The 19,982-nt window shown below is 48.7% G+C and overlaps 1 protein-coding gene and 1 pseudogene across 1 annotated transcript in view; one reads left to right on the forward strand and one right to left on the reverse strand.

Moving 5' to 3' along the window:
* Positions 1 to 12,439, forward strand: part of LOC136631691 (potassium-transporting ATPase alpha chain 2-like) — a 39,418-nt pseudogene extending 26,979 nt beyond the window's left edge.
* Positions 1 to 19,982, reverse strand: part of LOC136632365 (potassium-transporting ATPase alpha chain 2-like) — a 479,010-nt gene that overhangs the window by 228,798 nt on the left and 230,230 nt on the right. The window lies entirely within an intron of this gene.

The following is a 19,982-nucleotide window of genomic DNA, read 5'->3' on the forward strand; positions in this document are numbered from 1 at the left end:
ACATCTCCCAATTGCGGGACCCACTGGATTAACGAGTGGATTCGGCAATGAAGAGGGCCTGGGAGTCGGCGGCCCTCACCATGAAAATCAAAATTACGGCCACGTCGGTAGCGAGATCCATGACGGTCTGGTTAGACCAACTCCAGGCACTGGTCTCGCAAAGGGGTTCGAGGGAAGATATCTCCAACTGCCTTCCCCTCCTCCAACAGGCCACCGGCTTCCTGGCGGACGCCTCGATGGAGTCAGTAAGATTCGGGGCCCGTTCGGCGGCACTTTCGAACACAGCCAGGAGGGCCATCTGGGTAAAAGCCTGGACAGGGGACAATGCCTCAAAGAACAGGATTTGCTCCCCTTGCCCTTCCAAGGACACCGCATCTTCGGACCTTCCCTGGAGAAGGCTTCAGACAAAAGTCAGGGACTACCAGCAGAGAGACCCGTCAAGCGGCCTTCCTCCTCCTACCCTCCTCCCTTTGTTCCCCCGAGAACATACAGGGGGAAGGGGAAAACCGGACGCTGGTCTTACCCCAAAGGCGGAAAGGGTGAGAATCCGCCCATCGGGATCCGGCAAGTGGGGGGCAGACTTAGGGGGTTCGCCAATAAATGGAGCGAAATAACCTCCAATCCCTGGGCCCTACGCCTGGTCTCAGAGGACTATAGAATTGAGTTTTCCGCCCCCCCCTCCCCGGAGGTTCGTGGTTACCCCCTGCCAGTCACCCGCGTCGGCCCGGGCCCTCCAGTCGGGGGTACGGGACCTACTATCCCTGGGGGCCATTATCCCGGTTCCCGCAGAAGAACGGTTCAAAGGGTGCTACTCCCCCTTGTTTCTTATTAAGAAGCCTAACGGGGCCTACAGAATTATAAATCAACCTGAAATACCTGAATAAATCTATAACATACCGAAGATTTAAAATGGAATCAGTAAGATCAGCGATCCCCCTAATCGCACCAGATAGCGTCATGGCCACGGTGGACTTAAAAGACGCCTATTATCATATTCCCATACACTCAGACTCCCAACAGTTTCTTCGATTCGCCCTGGTGATAGAAGGGTCAGTCTCGCATTACCAATTCACATGCCTGCCGTTCGGGATTTCCTCCGCACCTCGGGTATTCTCCAAACTAGTATTGGAGATGGTAGCAGCACTAAGGACGGACAAAGTACTAATTGTCCCATACCTCGACGATTTCCTGCTTATAGCAGGATCATCTTCGGAACTCCAGCAGCGGGTCAACCTCACCCTCCACCTGTTCGAGTCGCTAGGTTGGATCATTAACGTCGACAAATCCAGTCTTCAGCCCGAACAAAGGAAAAAGTTCCTGGGGGTTATCCTGGACTCACCACCAGTGCTCTTCCCTCCCGCTAGAAAAGCAAAAAACGATCCAAGACGAAAGCCGGGCACTTTCGTTAGCCTCCCAAGTCTCCCTTAGGAGAGGCATGAGGGTCCTCGGTCTCATGACAGCCTGTATTGGAGTAGTCCCGTGGGCCCAGTTACATGGTAGAACTCTCCAGGACTTTATCCTGAGCAACTGGGACAAATCACCAGCTTCCCTGGATCAGGAAGTCACCCTTACTCATAAAGTAAGGTCCTCCTTGGGGTGGTGGACGTCTATCTCCAACCTCGCCAGGTCCACAAGTTGGGACCCGGCATCCCCAGTATCCATCTTCACTGACGCGAGCGCAACTGGCTGGGGGGCCCACTTAGGCTGTCACTATGTCCAGGGGGGCTGGAACCAGAAAGAAGCCACTCAATCCTCCAATTACAAGGAGCTTTGCGCGGTCTGGAGGGCCATCCGTGACCTCGAGACAGAGATTGGGGGTAGACCCATTAAGATATTTTCGGATAACATAACAACTGTGTCCCTCATTCGCCACCAGGGATCCACGCGGAACCCCCGACTACAAGACCTGGCGGCGAAAGTGCTCGGGTGGATAGAGCAGCGGATGCCTTCCGTTTCAGTGTTCCACGTAAGAGGCCCAGAGAATGCCATGGCAGACTACCTCAGCCGCAGGAGGATAGACCCTGGGGAGTGGGCGCTACATCCAGAGGCATTCCAATTGATAACGGAAATATGGGGGACTCCAAAGGTGGACTTGTTTGCCTCTCGGGAGATGAACAAGTGTCCCTGGTTCTTTTCCAGGGGGGCAGACGGGGGCTCCCTGGGAATAGACGCACTATCCCAAGCGTGGGAATGGGACCTGACATACGCCTTCCCACCTATCCCCCTGATCCCTCGGGTTCTAAAGAAGATCCAGGGGTCCCCGGGCTCCGTTATCCTGGTGGCCCCGTTCTGGCCCAAGAGACCTTGGTTCCCGCTCCTGGCCGCTCTATCAACACAGGAGCCCCTACATCTGCCGTGGAGAGACGACCTCCTACAACAGGGTCCCCTGATTTGCCCAAAAGCCCGACAGTTCAGACTAGCGGCCTGGAAGCTGTGCGGGTAAAATACCTGAACCAGGGCCTATCAGGGAGGGTGACCACCACCTTATGTGAGAGCCTCAAAGAGTCCACCAGGAACATATACACCAGGGTGTGGGACGCCTTCTCTAGGTGGTTGGGGCACAGTATTCACGACCTCCAACAACCAGACATTAATAAGATTCTAGAGTTCCTTCAGGATGGACTGGACATGGGCCTAAAACCTGGTACCCTTAAGGTCCAGGTGGCCGCCCTGGGAGCCTTCTTTGACTTCCCTTTAGGCAACCATAGGCTAGTCAAAAAATACCTTAAAGGAGCAGTCAGACTCCACCCCTTTATAAGAACCACCATGCCCCTGGAAGAACTCGCAGTTAAGACCCTCTCATATAAGGTTGCCTTCCTAGTGGCCATTACATCCGCCAGGTGGATGGGGGAAATCCAAGCCCTCTCTATAAAAACCCCATATATGACCATCTTCCCGGACAAGATAGAGTTTAGGCCCGACCCCTTCTTTCAACCGAAAGTCCTCACGGACTTTCACAGAGAGCAAAGAATAGTACTTCCCTCCTTCTGCCAGGAACCCCGTAACACTACGGAACAGAGGTTCCATAACCTAGACGTGAGACGAGCAGTTCTGAAGTACTTAGAGGTCTCACATACCTTTAGGAAATCTAATAACCTGTGTATTCAATATCAGGGTCCACGCAGAGGAGGGGCCGCTACTAAGGACTCCCTAGCGCGGTGGGTCAGGAGGGCCATAGAAGAGGCATACAGATCCCAAGGGATCCCACTCCCGGGCGAAGTTAGAGCCCATTCTACTAGGGCGGTCGCCTGTTCCTGGGCGGAGAGAGCCCAGGCGACAACCGACCAGATCTGCAGAGCCGCCACATGGTCAAGCACCCATACCTTTGTAAAACACTATCGTCTGGATGTGGGAGCCAGCCGGGACACGGCCTTTGGGCGGAAGGTTTTGCAGGCAGTGGTCCCTCCCTAAAGCCCTTGGTTGTTGGTATTCCTCCATGTGTATGCTGTCAGGATGACGAGGGGAAGACAGGAATTAGGTTTACCTGTTAATTCCTTTTCTTGAAGTCATCCTGACAGCATAGGGGCTTTTCCCTCCCCTTCAGTTATTCTTCTCTACGTGAAGTAACGTATTATACTATGGTTTCGGTATTAAAAATAAGTGATTAAGCAAAGCCGGGTCACTGTTGTTATTTGGTACACACTGGTGAGCCGGAGGCGGGAGGTGCCTTTTGTATGTTTTTCCGCTTCCTGTCACAACAGGGGTCCAGTGGACATCCTCCATGTGTATGCTGTCAGGATGACTTCAAGAAAAGGAATTAACAGGTAAACCTAATTCCTGTCTTTGGCTGCAGGCTTGCGCCAATTTTTTTGCTGCATGGGAAATCCCTGATCTTCTGTAGTGAATAACTTTGCATCACTGCAGTTCTCTGACACATTTGCAGGGCCACAACACAGTTATTAAACGTAGTAGTATTCATTGAATACACGCAGTGTGGCTTGTCCTTTTGAAAAACAAGGGAATAAATACTATTTTGGCTGCAGGCTTGCGCCAATTTTTTTCCTGGCTTGGAAATCACTGATAATACAGCATGCTGAGGGGTAGGGGTAGGCCTAGAGGACGTGGACGCGGCCGAGGACGCGTAGGCCCAAGTGAGGGTGTGGGCACAGGCCGAGCTCCTGATCCAGGTGTGTCGCAGCCGACTGCTGCGCGATTAGGAGAGAGGCACGTTTCTGGCGTCCCCACATTCATCGCCCAATTAATGGGTCCACGCGGGAGACCTTTATTAGAAAATGAGCAGTGTGAGCAGGTCCTGTCGTGGATGGCAGAAAGTGCTTCGAGCAAGCTATCATCCACCCAGAGTTCTGCGCCGTCCAGTGCTGCAAATCCGAATCCTCTGTCTGCTGCTCCTCCTTCCTCCCAGCCTCCTCACTCCACTACAATGACACATGCTCAGGAGCGGGAACACTCCCAGGAACTGTTCTCGGGCCCCTGCTCAGATTGGGCAGCAGTGGTTCCTCTCCCACCAGAGGAGTTTATCGTCACTGATGCACAACCATTGGAAAGTTCCCGGGGTCCGGGGGATGAGGCTGGGGACTTCCGGCAACTGTCTCAAGACCTTTCAGTGGGTGAGGAGGACGATGACGATGAGACACAGTTGTCTTGCATTGAGGTAGTAGTAAGGGCAGTAAGTGCGAGGGAGGAGCGCACAGAGGATTCGGAGGAAGAGCAGCAGGACGATGAGGTGACTGACCCCACCTGGTGTGCAACGCCTACTCAGGACAGGTCTTCAGAGGGGGAGGCAAGGGCAGCAGCAGGGCAGGTTGCAAGAGGCAGTGCAGTGTCCAGGGGTAGAGGCAGGGCCAGACCGAATAATCCACCAACTGTTTCCCAAAGCGCACCCTCGCGCCATGCCACCCTGCAGAGGCCGAGGTGCTCTAAGGTCTGGCAGTTTTTCACAGAGACGCCTGACGACCGACGAACAGTGGTGTGCAACCTTTGTCGCGCCAAGATCAGCCGGGGAGCCACCACCAACAGCCTCACCACCACCAGCATGCGCAGACATATGATGGCCAAGCACCCCACAAGGTGGGACGAAGGCCGTTCACCGCCTCCGGTTTGCACCGCTGCCTCTCCCCTGTGCCCCAACCTGCCACTGAGATCCAACCCCCCTCTCAGGACACAGGCACTACCGTCTCCTGGCCTGCACCCACACCCTCACCTCCGCTGTCCTCGGCCCCATCCACCAATGTCTCGCACCGCACAGTCCAGCCGTCGCTAGCGCAAGTGTTGGAGCGCAAGCGCAAGTACGCCGCCACGCACCCGCACGCTCAATCGTTAACCGTCAACATACCCAAATTTATCAGCCTTGAGATGCTGCTGTATAGGGTTGTGGAAACGGAGGCTTTCAAAGCTATGATGGCGGCGGCGGCCCCGCGCTACTCAGTTCCCAGTCGCCACTACTTTTCCCGATGTGCCGTCCCAGCCCTGCACGACCACGTCTCCCGCAACATTGTACGCGCCCTCACCAATGCGGTTAGTGGCAAGGTCCACTTAACTACGGACACGTGGACAAGCACAGGCGGGCAGGACAACTACATCTCCCTGACGGCACATTGGGTGAATTTAGTGGAGGCTGGGACAGAGTCAGAGCCTGGGACCGCTCACGTCCTACCCACCCCCAGAATTGCGGGCCCCAGCTCGGTGGTGGTATGTTCGGCGGTGTATGCTTCCTCCACTAAAGCACCCTCCTCCTCCTCCTCCGTCTCGCAATCTAGATGTGTCAGCAGCAGCAGGACGTCGCCAGCAGTCGGTGTGGCGCGGCGTGGCAGCACAGCGGTGGGCAAGCGTCAGCAGGCCGTGCTGAAACTACTCAGCTTAGGAGATAGGAGGCACACGGCCCACGAACTGCTGCAGGGTCTGACAGAGCAGACCGACCGTTGGCTTGCGCCGCTGAGCCTCCAACCGGGCATGGTCGTGTGTGACAACGGCCGTAACCTGGTGGCGGCTCTGCAGCTCGGCAGCCTCACGCACGTGCCATGCCTGGCCCACGTCTTTAATTTGGTGGTTCAGCGCTTTCTGAAAAGCTACCCACGCTTGTCAGACCTGCTCGTAAAGGTGCGCCGGCTCTGCGCACATTTCCGCAAGTCCCACACGGACGCTGCCACCCTGCGCACCCTGCAACATCGGTTTAATCTGCCAGTGCACCGACTGCTGTGCGACGTGCCCACACGGTGGAACTCTACGCTCCACATGTTGGCTAGGCTCTATGAGCAGCGTAGAGCTATAGTGGAATACCAACTCCAACATGGGCGGCGCAGTGGGAGTCAGCCTCCTCAATTATTTTCAGAAGAGTGGGCCTGGTTGGCAGACATCTGCCAGGTCCTTCGAAACTTTGAGCAGTCTACCCAGGTGGTGAGCGGCGATGCTGCAATCATTAGCGTCACCACTCCTCTGCTATGCATCTTGAGAAGTTCCCTGCAAACCATAAAGGCAGCCGCTTTGCGCTCGGAAACAGAGCCGGGGGAAGACAGTATGTCGCTGGATAGTCAGAGCACCCTCCTGTCTATATCTCAGCGCGTTCATGAGGAGGAGGAGGAGCAGCATGAGGAGGATGAGGAGGAGGGGGAAGAGACAGCTTGGCCCACTGCTGACGGTACCCATGCTGCTTGCCTGTCATCATTTCAGCGTGTATGGCCTGAGGAGGAGGAGGAGGATCCTGAAAGTGATCTTCCTAGTGCGGACAGCCATGTGTTGCGTACAGGTACCCTGGCACACATGGCTGACCATGTTAGGATGCCTTTCTCGTGACCCTCGCGTTACACGCATTCTGGCCACTACGGATTACTGGGTGTACACACTGCTCGACCCACGCTATAAGGAGAACCTTCCCACTCTCATTCCCGAAGAGGAAAGGGGTTCGAGAGTGATGCTATACCACAGGACCCTGGCGGACAAGCTGATGGTAAAATTCCCATCCGACAGCGCTAGTGGCAGAAGGCGCAGTTCCGAGGGCCAGGTAGCAGGGGAGGTGCAGAGATCGAGCAGCATGTACAGCCCAGGCAGTGCAACAGTCTTTAAGGGCCTGGACAGCTTTATGGCTCCCCAGCAAGACTGTGTCACCGCTCCCCAGTCAAGGCTGAGTCGGCGGGAGCACTGTAAAAGGATGGTGAGGGAGTACGTAGCCGATCGCACAACCGTCCTCCGTGACGCCTCTGCCACCTACAACTACTGGGTGTCGAAGCTGGACACGTGGCCTGAACTAGCGCTGTATGCCCTGGAGGTGCTTGCTTGTCCTGCGGCTAGCGTCTTGTCGGAAAGGGTGTTTAGTGCGGCTGGGGGAATCATCACAGATAAGCGTACCCGCCTGTCAACCGACAGTGCCGACAGGCTAACACTCATCAAGATGAACAAAGCCTGGATTTCCCCAGACTTCTCTTCTCCACCAGCGGACAGCAGCGATACGTAAGCAATACGTAGGCTGCACCCGCGGATGGAAGCTACGTTCTCTCTCACCATCCAAAACGGGGACATTTCTGCTTCATCAATCTGTGTATAATATTCCTCCTCCTCCTCCTCCTGCTCCTCCTCCTGAAACCTCACGTAATCACGCTGAACGGGCAATTTTTCTTAGGGCCACAAGGCTCACTCATCTAATTTGTCTAAACAATTTTTATATGTTTCAATGCTCTTAAAAGCGTTGAAACTTTAACTTGAACCAATTTTTAGTTAAACTGGGCTGCCTCCAGGCCTAGTTACCACTTAAGCCACTTTAACCAAAGCGATTAATGGGTTTCACCTGCCATCTTGGTTGGGCATGGCCAATTTTTACTGAGGTACATTAGTACTGTTGGTACACCAATTTTTGGGGCCCTCACCTACAGTGTAATCATAGCAATTTGTATGTTCTTCGCCTGCACTCATGGTACAGAAGTGTGTGTGGGGTTGGCCTACACTTTAGCTACATAAATGTAACTTGGGCCTTGGCTATACTGCAGCTACTGAAATGGAACTAAGACTGCGCTCCCACTATACTGCTGCTTCGGAATTGTTCCTGGGGCCTGTGTAGGCTGCTACAATGACTTAAATGGAACTAAGACTGTGCTCCCCCTATAATGCTGCTAGTGATATGTTAGTGGGGCCTGTCGCTAATGCTACGGCTGAAATGTTACTAATTCTGGGCTCTGCCTATACCGCTGCTAATGGTATGTCTCTGGGGTGTGGAAACAGAGGCTTCCCAAAGACATGATGGCGGCGAGGCCATTTCCCACCAACGCGGTTACTGTTAAGGTACATATTACCAGTCTGACTGGGGCATGCAGTGTTGGCCGGAGCCCACCTGCATTAAGCATGACATTACTACCTCAGCTGTGTTGGGCAATGCAATGGGATATTTCAATGTACCGCCGGTGGCTTCCTGGCACCCACCCATGCTGTGGGTCCACAGGGAATTATAAATGCATCTGTTTCCACTTGTAAAGAACCACAGTCAGACTGGGGCACAGTGTGGGCCGAAGCCCACCTGCATTAAGCACGACATTACTACCTCAGCTGTGTTGGGCAATGCAATGGGATATTTTTGTGTATCGCCGGTGGGTTCCAGGGAGCCACCCATGCTGTAGGTGCACACGGAGTTTAACCTACATGTGTCCACTTGTAAAGAACCCCAGTCTGACTGGGGCATGCAGTGTGGGCCGAAGCCCACCTGCATTAAGCACGACATTACTACCTCAGCTGTGTTGGGCAATGCAATGGGATATTTCTATGTACCGCCGGCGGCTTCCTGGCACCCACCCATGCTGTGGGTCCACAGGGAATTATAAATGCATCTGTTTCCACTTGTAAAGAACCACAGTCAGACTTGGGCATGCAGTGTGGGCCGAAGCCCACCTGCATTAAGCACGACATTACTACCTCAGCTGTGTTGGGCAATGCAATGGGATATTTTTGTGTATCGCCGGTGGGTTCCAGGGAGCCACCCATGCTGTCGGTCCACAGGGACTTCACAATAGGGAGTTGTACCTGCCTGTGTCTATGAATTAAAAACCGCGGTCTGACTGGGGCATGCAGACACCTTGACAGAATGAATAGTGTGTGGCACATAGGTTCCCCATTGCTATGCCCACGTGTGCAGCTCCTGATGGCGGTGGCACAGGATTCTATTTCTCATTGCTTCTGTACAGCATTGTGGGCTATCGCCCAGCCCCTTTTAAAGAGGGTCGCTGCCTAGCCGTGCCAACCCTCTGCAGTGTGTGCCTGCGGTTCCTCGTCATGGCAGACGCACTTCTAAATAGACATGAGGGTGGTGTGGCATGAGGGCAGCTGAAGGCTGCGCAGGGACACTTTGTTGTGCGCTGTGGGGGGGAGGGGGGGCGGTTGGGCACCATGTAACCCAGGAGAAGTGGCAGTGGAGTGTCATGCAGGCAGTGATTGTGCTTTGTTGGAGGTAGTGTGGTGCTTAGCAAAGGTATGCCATGCTAATGAGGCCTTTTCAGAAGTAAAAGTTTTTGGGAGGGGGGGGGGGCCCACTCTTGCCGCTATTGTGGCTTAATAGTGGGACCTGTGAACTTGAGATGCAGCCCAACATGTAGCCCCTCGCCTGCCCTATCCGTTGCTGTGTCGTTCCCATCACTTTCTTGAATTGCCCAGATTTTCACACAAGGAAACCTTAGCGAGCATCGGCGAAATACAAAAATGCTCGGGTCGCCCATTGACTTCAATGGGGTTCGTTACTCGAAACGAACCCTCGAGCATCGCGAAAAGTTCGTCCCGAGTAACGAGCACCCGAGCATTTTGGTGCTTGCTCATCTCTAATTCCCTTAGATTCCTTCCATTGCCTTAGTGTATGAGAAAGCAGAAAATGATATCATGACCAGAAAGCCACGTAACCCACTCAAAGAGCGACTGGTGAACATGCAGTTGTCATATTCGTACTTTCACATAGGTAAGAAAAATTTATTATGAAACTTACGTTTTTATTGTCAAATCAAACGACCGCAAAGCAAAGAGATCCCATACCAAGAGGCTTACATATGCATGTATTATTTGCCCCACAGCTGCAATGGAAACCTATGCCGGTATTGTGAATTATTTCACAGTTATGGCTCAACAAGGATACCTTCCTGCTACACTACTTGGACTCCGAGTTCTATGGGAGGACAAAAACACCAATGAGCTAGAAGACAGTTATAGGTAAGCACGTGGAACAAGAAGATAGGCGACCTATTAGGGATAGACTTTCGAGTTGAGGAGATAGTTAATTGCTATAATTCAGTAGTCTTTAACCTGCAGCTCTCCAACTATTATAGAACTACATCTCTACATTCCCTGAAATGGTTGTTGCACTTTTCAGCTGAAATATATCTCATACAAGAGGGGTATAGCCAAGAGGGGTTTTGGTGTGGCATGTGCATTGGTTGGTGCATTGGTTGGTTTCAACCAACAAGTTATTTTACCTCGCCTAGAATAGTAAACTGAACATTTCGCATTGGATTAAGGAAAGCCAAGCTATAGTGCTGATATCAGTATCATTTCCATGGAAAGGCTACGGACCTTTAATAAGGTCTGCCAAAGAGCCATTTTTTTCTGCACGTAAAGTCCTACAGTAACATCAAATTGGGCCTCACTAGCTTGAATGGTGACATTGTTGACACTAATCATTGCTCAAGTCCCAGCACAACCAGCAATGTCTATATTTTTGCAGTGACATCATAGGCAAATTATGAATACTTTAAAACAAAGTAACCTGTATAATCTTGTCTCTATTTTGCAGACCTATGTACAGCGTCTCAACCAAGAGTGGTACTGCTACTCGGCTTTCTTTATCAGTATTGTGGTCTGCCAGATGATGAACACACTTATCCGAGAAACGAGAAGAAATACCCTGATGACCAAGAATTTTTTCAGGTGAGTGAAAGTCAGTCAGTTTATGGAACTTCTATCAGTAAGATGTCATGTTATGTTCATATATTATGTTTAAGCAGGGGTGTACCCAGAAGAGGAGCCGCCAACACAGCTGAATCACAAAGGGACAACCTTTGGAGCTAACTTACAATACAACAGTGCTATCCCTGGCACAAAGGCAGTACTAAAAAAAAAACAAAAACTATCTGGCATTTCCTTGCTTTATACTCCTTTTTATTTCCACAGGAACAAAATCATCTTCTTGGGCTTACTCTCACAAGTAGTCATTGGGGTTGGCCTCTGTTACATCCCTGGGCTGAATGAAGGCTTGCACTTTATGCCCATTCGGTAAGTATTACCATATGGAGAAGTAGTAGATACCATATTACAAAGATAGCAGAAGTAGAATCCATACCCTAATCCATGCAACAGCCCAGTTTACCCTTGAAGTTGAACCTACCCATGGACATACAATATCAAATATCATTGAAAAGGTGACAAGCAGCTCAATGATAATACTGGGCAATAGACACCAATAGTACAATCAGTTAATATTATGTCACCATGGTAGTGGCTAAAGGTTATATTTCAAGCATCAACTCTTGGTGCTATCCTTTAACCAGATGATCGTACAGCAGGAGTTGGTTGCTCATCAGTTGTTGCAATAGTCCCCTCCATGACTGATAAGATGCAATACTAGAAGTAGAATAGGTCTTGATTGTGATGTTGACATTGCAGTAGCCATCTACCCTAAGTCACTGTGTAAAGTCAGAAGTAATATGCTATCCCCAAAATTGCAGACTTTACTATATGATATGTGCATATTTCAGCTGCCTCACCATCATTTCGTTAAATCAGAATCAAATGTTTGACACTTTTCCACAGAATCGAATACTGGTTTGTTGGAATCGAATATACATTTCTCATCTTAGTTTATGATGAACTTCGAAAACTTCTCATAAGACGTTTTCTCGGCAGTAAGTATTTACAATATGAATCTTTGTACCATATCATTGTAGACCACTGTATACACATTGGTATCAAAACACTTAGGGAACATTGGTTGTTGGCATTTAGGTCATGATGGTTCCATTACAGCATGTAGTAATGACAGATATGGATGGTCAAATACCTGCCAAGCTGCTCTTATGTTTCATATTGAGCTGTCATTGCCGAAGATTGTTAAAACTGATGCTCATCTTCCCTACTTACGAGACATATTAGGTGGTCTTGTCTATCCATTTATGTGAATTATAAGCTAATTACATTACTAATATAGGATTAGTCTGATTCTCTCAAATAGTATTTAGGAAAACCTGACTGTATTCAAGATACACCTTAAATGAGACTTCTTGTTCATCTACAGTATGCCCATAACACAAAATTAGATTAAATTTGGTCTTGACCTCCTAATGACCACCACTTGGCCAGCAGCAAAGGTCTAAATGTAGAAAGATAAAGATTTAAAAACATCAACTATGATCAGAGAAGATGTCGTACATCAACTTGTGAGTGGTTATTCATTCTCAATGTCTTGTTTTTTTCAGGTTGGGTGGATAAGGAGCTTTATTATTTAAGATCCTTCATGCTTGAATGAAGATTCCGCATTTTGGAAATTTTTTTTGAATGTACATATTGTATAATTGTATAGAATTAGTCTCGTAATGTAAATAGAAATAAATTTATTTTTAAAAAAGTTGTGATTTTTTTTATGTTGTAGAAATAGACAACACCCTACATATAATATGGTAAAAGTATTGTAGATAAACTGAGCAGTTACTATTGTGGCTGTAGGAGGTCTCCTTTACATTTAGAATCAGCAATAAGACTATTAGGATCGGAATTCTCTCATGTGTCCAAATTATTCAACGAGCATGATCAAAGAAAGAGACATCAACTGTGTGAAGTCACCACTCTGCTCTTTTTTGGCCGAGCCAGCCCAGATAACTTCATTTGAAGTGCAAAGTAGGACAAAGAAAAGTATAGTGTCCAGTCATGGTGGACAACTCCTTAGAAAGTAGCAAATCATACAAATTCTAACACTGACGAATGAATAAATTATGACGTGTCGCTTACATCACTTACATTGATAAGAGTGAAAGAATACGGATACAATGACTAAATATGGTCTTTAGAAAACGCTGTTTCTACTACAAGGACAGCTCAGTCAGACTAAATATTAATCCTTGAAAAGCAAATGTAACAGAATACTAAATACTTTTACATGGCTCAATAGGTTAGAAATGAGAGAATAGAAGCTTATTTGAGTAGTTTACATCAGTGGATGTTTTGGAGCACTTGCTTTGTGTAATTTTCATAAGAAAGGATGGGTTGTTGATGGAACCACCACAGCAAGTCCAGTCAGTCTTTACCAACACTGGCAAATGTACCTCCTCTAGCCTGTCATTTTATGGGATGGTGAGATTATTCTTGCTCCTTGCAAGTGGCCTTATCATAGTGATTAAAGACTTATATGGAAATGGGTACACCACACTATTAAGTTTCAGCTGTAAATTACCCAGAAGACCTTCATTCCATAGTAAAAGGTTTTACCATTGAGGGGACCGTAGGAAAGATGTGGGCTCTCTTTAAGAGCAAGTACCAACAGCAGATTATTCGAAGGCTGGAGTGTTTGAGTCAAAGTTTGATGCTTATATATTAGCAGGAGAAAGAGCTTTTTCTTCCTTGGTAGAGGGACATACTTTCTTGGTGAAGACTCCCAAGGCTGTGTCGGAGAACAGGGACATTGTAAAATAATCTTTACTGCACTGTACATGGTCTCTGTGTGGTCGGACACTTGATTTAAAATCATTGCCAAGTACCCTTCTCCCATGAAGGACACAAGTATGGTTCAATCAAGGTTTGCCCTGGGCAAAAATAAAATATTTGGTGGACACAATGCCATGCCCAGTTTTTAGTTCCAGGAAAATAAGCAGAGTCAGAGGTTTCTAACAGCCCCTTACCTCCCCTCCCCTCACCCCACCACCCACTTCCTTTGCAATATACATGCACCCTGAGCTACCAGATTTCTCCAAGTTAGCAGAACAGGCAGATGGGACAATAGAACTCAGAGCAAGCATATGTGGCATGTAAGCGTAGGTGAGCCAATGTGGGGGAGACCACAGGTAAACAAGATAGATGTCACGGGTGGGTCTGCGATCCCTCCCAACAATAGAGGCAAAGGGCCTGGCTCGGTTGTGCGCAGTGGCAAAGGGTTTACTATGGATAGAAATTATCAACAGTGGTTTGTCACGTGACACCAGTACCTCTTTCTGAATGACAGCCCAAGAAATAAATGACACGAGTCCTTTTCGCTTTCCTTCCAAACTGCAAGTACTTGGTTTATTTCAGCTTTTTGCTAACATTTAAAAACATGTACAGTTCATTTGAAATGCAGAGCTATTGTTTTGCATTGACAATAATGTTCTTCCAAGTTTCAGCTTAACACAATACAGTTTTAAACTTCAATGCTCTCTCTCATTTAAAGATTACTTGGTAGAGAACAGATGCACACTGCCAGGGCTCTGCCATTGCTGAACAGGATTTCGGTTCATCCCGCAATCTAGGAGCCTGGGACAGCTAGCCACACCTGTGCGCTGGTCTCCTGTGCTGCCGAGGATCAGATAGAGCCCCCTCTGGAGCAGATCAGTGACCGCAGGCACCTGCACATCCCCAGCCTCAATTACTCAGACTATCCAGACAGGCTGCTGCTGCACAGAGGGAGACGGTAACAGCCTCACCTGTCAGCTCTGGAGCTCACCGCGGACCCAACCATCCTCTGGACATCGGTGGTGAGGAGGAAAAGTCCCTGCAGTGCTGTGTAGCTGTCGGCTGGGCGGGGAAGAAGCAGAGAGCCTGCTCCGCTCTGGAGAGGGGGAGGAGGAGCCTGCCAGCTCGGAGCCTGTAGTGTCTGCAGCAGCCATTAATCAGGGGACTCTGGTTTTTTCACACCAGAGCTCCAGGATAACACTCCCCACGGGACACAACAGCAGGGCAGAGTACTCACACATTGACCTGCTGTGCCTGGGATCGCTGCTCTGGAGGAGGAGGAGGGGAGAGGTCTGCTCACTGCCACCTTGTTATCCTGCAGTCAGTGCACCAGCCATAGTTGGAGGTTCTGTGGGGCACATAAACTTGTCTGCTGTTGGCCCCATAGTCCTAACACTTCCATAGATTTATATATCCACCTCTAGGTCTTTGCAATAAGGGACTGTAACTTCCAAACCCATACCAATTAGGTGGTTCCTCTGCTGCCACCCAGTGGTGGGAATCGGCACAGCAACGTCATCTATGTATAAAATCACCAATTGCTGCGGGATTTAAGTGCCTTTACACCAGACAGAGGTACCTGAATTCCTACTTCTTTCAATGCATATTGCCAAAGAATAATAAGGAATAAGTTGGTCCATAAGTCACATTAACATTAAACCGGAGCCCTGGTATTTTTCTAATAAGTCTCCCACAACTAGAAACTATACAAGAATAAAATATGTAGCCCTGCGCTACTTGCTAAGGCAAACCACTTTAAGGTATCGTAGAAAAAAATACCTCTGACTAAAAACAAGAGGTTTTAATCTTACAATATAAAACCTCTTGTTTTTAGTCTAAGGTGTTTTTTTCTACGATACCTTAAAGTGGTTTGCCTTAGCAAGTAGCGCAGGGCTACATAGTTTTTTTCTTGTATATTCTACTTTATTATCCGGCCTCTTATGAGGAACGCAGTATTGTGGTAGACCTGCCTCTCTCCAGTAATCTGGATTTGGATGGACTGTGGATAAAGCAACCTTTATGAGCCTACCAGGAATAGGGGTGTAGACATGATCACCCTAGGGTGACGTGTCAAGCATCGGGTGAGTTCTCATATTTATTACATTATATTACCAACTGTTTAAAGGTGCCAGGAGCGCCTCATTTAATCACCTCATCTATTCACTGACTACCCTTCTGAGGGACCTACAGTGCTAATTTTTTTTATGAGAGACTCTCTACCTCAACCAATTTCTAAAATCGATGCCTGGACCCCAAACGCCAATCAGAGGCTAACTGTAGTATTGACTCTAGATAGGTGGACAATAAGAAAGTAAAGAAGACCGAGAAAAACAATAAAGGCCTGGGAGGGGACGGTTCTCATCATAGTCCCCAGCAAAGAACACACGGCGGAGTCTAATAGCAGGTGCAGACCTCCCACATAAATATAACAACCAGGCATTGCTGCTCCAGCCCCTCGTGGATCCGCAGCTTTTAGAGACATACCATCACGTAGCTGCATACCTGCAGCTGAAAAGCTGCTACATAAATAACATGCCATAAAGAGAGATAACAACTTGCATAATCTTCAGGAGTGAGACACCAAGTGTGATCACATTTTAACCCGAGTAACAAAGAAAAGTATAAATAAACCTGAAGGTTTAGCAGTGTAAAACCCTGCACAATAACATACCAATAAGCAAAACCATATAATATAATTTTCTTTCCATCAAGGCCCACTAGCGCCATGACGCTGCCAACAATGATCCTGTACTAACCCGGTTCTCATACTGCAGCCCGTGCAAATATATGCTGAGCTTCTCGCTGGTCTGACCACAGCTATCTCACGCTAACCCATAGCCAGCCTTTGAAGTAACTAAATTCACGCCCTTCCATCACAAAGAGATACCCGCAATCTACCCCCAGAGCTGGGGCAAAGGGTCATGGACAGATTCCTAAGAAAGTCAAACGTAAGCAGCACCCCCCAATCCTCGGGCCTTCTTTCATCATAAAACACTCTTGCTTCCGCCATGCCGCGACAAAAAGGCAAGCAGGATAAAAAAGACAAAATGCCTGCCAAACCCACTCCAACTCAGTCAACCCCAGAAGATGATCTCTCACAGGATCTTATCCAAGAAATGGAACAGGGATAACCGTACAACTCTCCAAGTCATAGCCCATCACGCTCCACAACCTCAGAGACACTACAAGCCGCCACGGTGGCACAAGAAGTGTCCAGATTCCTCATGCCGATGTTTGACAAACGATTGGAAGTGCTCCACACTTCTATCAACTCTGCCCTCTCACTTATAACGACAAATGCCAATAAGATTACAGAACTAGAAAATAAAGTGAGTTCTCAGGAGATCTCAGTCACCAACTTGGAACAATCCATTGCCAGATGTCGGGAAACGGAGCAGGAACTGAGGGAGAAACTTGAGGACTTGGAGAAAAGAGACCGCAGAAACAATTTGCGCTTCATAGGTATCCCAGAGAACATTGTGGGCCGTGACTTGATTACTCTCCTAACGGAAGAGCTCCCTAAAGCTCTATCCCCAGACATACCTATTGATAACACCTGTATAGAACGAGTCCATAGAATTGGACTCCCTAGACCTCCAGATGCGGGAAACCAACGTCCCAGAAAAGTAATAGCAAAAGATCTAAACTGGACAGGTAGGGAGAGGATTCTGAGAGATTACCGCCGGCAATCAACTTTAAAGATCAGAGATTTCAAAGTGCTGATTTTTCAGGACTTCTCGGCGCTTGTATCCCAGACATGCAGAGCCTTCACCCCAATCTGTCACTACCTTCATGAGAAAAATATACGGTTCCAACTCCTGTTCCCAGCCAGGCTTAAAACGCAACATAATGGTCAACAGCTGATACATGATGACCCTAGGTCAGCACGTCGATATTTCAACCTTAACAAAGATGGTCATCCGCAATAAAACAGGCTTTAGGAAACATTGACGTTCTCCAGTAGGCAAGAGGCTTCGAGCCGGAGACCACATTGACCCGTCAGGGCTGCAGTACCTGTTCTTCCTCTTATTTCATTTTCTTTTTGTATTCAAAGTTATGGGGCATAGTCCTCATGTTGATCTTGAAACTATACAACTAAGAATGTTAATGGTTAATTTTCATGGTTTTACTGTTCTGATGCCAAGATGTTTTTCCTCTCCACTGCCTCCCAGGTTGAGCTGGTTGACGCGCGGGTTCCTGACCTGCACCTATCTGATCCCTCATTGCTCGCTGGGACGACGGGGAACAAGGTAATAAATAACGCTTCACACACCAATCCACTCTTATCTTGGAACTTAGCCCTGCCCCTGGCCCGTCTCTCCCCATTGCAAATAGTGCAGAGGGGCGGAGAGGAAGCAGAGAGGGGGTGGGAGCTCAGTTCCTGTTCCTGGCTCTTCCATTCTCCCCCCCCCCCCGGCACACGAGGACAACGTATATCGGCTCGGTTTTCACGCGTTCGTCTGAATGCAACCTTACCCTCATGCAGTGCATAGTCGTGGATCGCTTCCCTTAACAATAGATTGCCTGTTCAGGGGTGTGGTGATGTCGATCACATGACCTGCCGTGTGATCACTGCAGGGTCATGTGATCGGCTATGTCAAAGGTCCTGTGTTCTGCCTTGGAAGGGTGCAATTTCCATAGCTCCTCCCACTGTGACATAGGTCCTATACCCGATCATGTGTCTTAGCGCGTCTGCAGAGCACGATATAGTAGTAGTAGTATTATATTGTATGGAGGTATTATCTAGGCATTGTATGGCAGTTTTATTTGATATATGAATCTTTTGAAATTGTGAGAAAAACTGAGAAAAAGTGGCAAGCAATGGGGCCCATACCTTGGTTGTTTCCCAGTGTCACACTTTCTTGAAAAATTGGCCTTGAATGACTACAGGAAACAGTGCAACAAATGCAAATACAGTTAGTCCCCTACTTGCGAACAGATTCCCTTCCAGGAACCTGTTCGCAATTCCATTTGTCCACAAGTCGGAACAAATGGTTGTATGGAGCGGGATCGCGGGTGGATCCCGCTCCATACAACGTCGGGTGCCGGCTGTTCTTACACCGGGCACCCGGCGGCAGCAGTTGCGACGAGCCACACCGCTTGTCGGAACTGTTAACACTTTAAATACCGCTGTCAGAGCGGTATTTAAAGTGTTAACAGTTCCGATGAGCGTCGCGGCTCATCGGTACTGCTGCCGCCGGATGCCCGCTGTAAGAAACAGCCGGCACCCGACGTTCAGGGGGCCCGTACAGCATCCCACGATGTAATCGCGGGACGCTGTGCGGTTGCTAGGCAGCCGGGGACCTCCTAAAGGCCCTAGGGCTGTCTATGCAGAGTGCCCATCAAGCGCACGGCTTGATAGGCGCTCTGCATAGACAGCCCTAGGGCCTTTCAGGAGATCCCCGGCTGCCTAGCAACCGCACAGTGTCCCGCGATCTGACCGGACAGGCTTCTATCAGGCTTGATAGAAGCCTGCCCGGTCCCTACACAGTATGATGTAATGCCATAGCATTACATCATACTGTGCAGAACAGATTGTTCGTATCTTGCGAAATTCGTAAGTCGAATGTTCGCAAGTAGGGTACTATCTGTAGGTATAGTTTGGGGAAAGACTGGTGGGGCATGTGCACTGGGTTTGCAGCTCTGCTTTGGCTAGGGTATTTACATACAGTTAGTGAAATGAAGGGCACATTTATCTAAGACTACTGTTTTATACGCCAATCACAGATAAGTGATGCTGAAGTAAGATGAACCAAATGTAATAAGTTCAAGCCTCTTATTACATTTGTCACATCTTATCACTCATGGCTTCTGAAATCAATGGCAGGTAAAACCTGTATGGCACTATAATTCATGCTAGTTTCTGGTGTAAATGGTTTGTGAATTTGATGGGCTACAGACGGCTAATTCCCCTCCCGGCAAACATGCCTTCTTTTTACGAAAGTGGCAAGGGCAGTGAAAAATGCAGGAGAGTTGTGAAATTTTTGTACAAGTGGGACTGGCAAAAAATTTTCTAAACATCTTCCCTTTCCCCCCTCCAGTCACAAGTCTTTGGATCAATACTCCAAGTAAATGAAAGCCTTTTCCTACTGAAATGATTTAAGAAATGGATTACAGCACCACATTGTGGCACTACACAGAACGTCACATTAATGACAGAAAAGCAGCAGAGCCGTCTGCATACGCAGTAAGGGTGCGGCTCTGGACTAACAGGTCACTTCAACAATAAAACACAGAAAAGAGGCAGATAAAGATTCTCCAAATATACTATGGTATAAGCGTGGAGCTTTCTCAAGCTGTTCCGATATATGTAATTATGAACTATCTTCCTATACAGTAAGCTTTTGTCATGGTTTCCATATGTACAGGAC

This window comes from Eleutherodactylus coqui, chromosome 6 (assembly GCF_035609145.1).
Source record: "Eleutherodactylus coqui strain aEleCoq1 chromosome 6, aEleCoq1.hap1, whole genome shotgun sequence".
Classification (NCBI taxonomy): domain Eukaryota; kingdom Metazoa; phylum Chordata; class Amphibia; order Anura; family Eleutherodactylidae; genus Eleutherodactylus; species Eleutherodactylus coqui.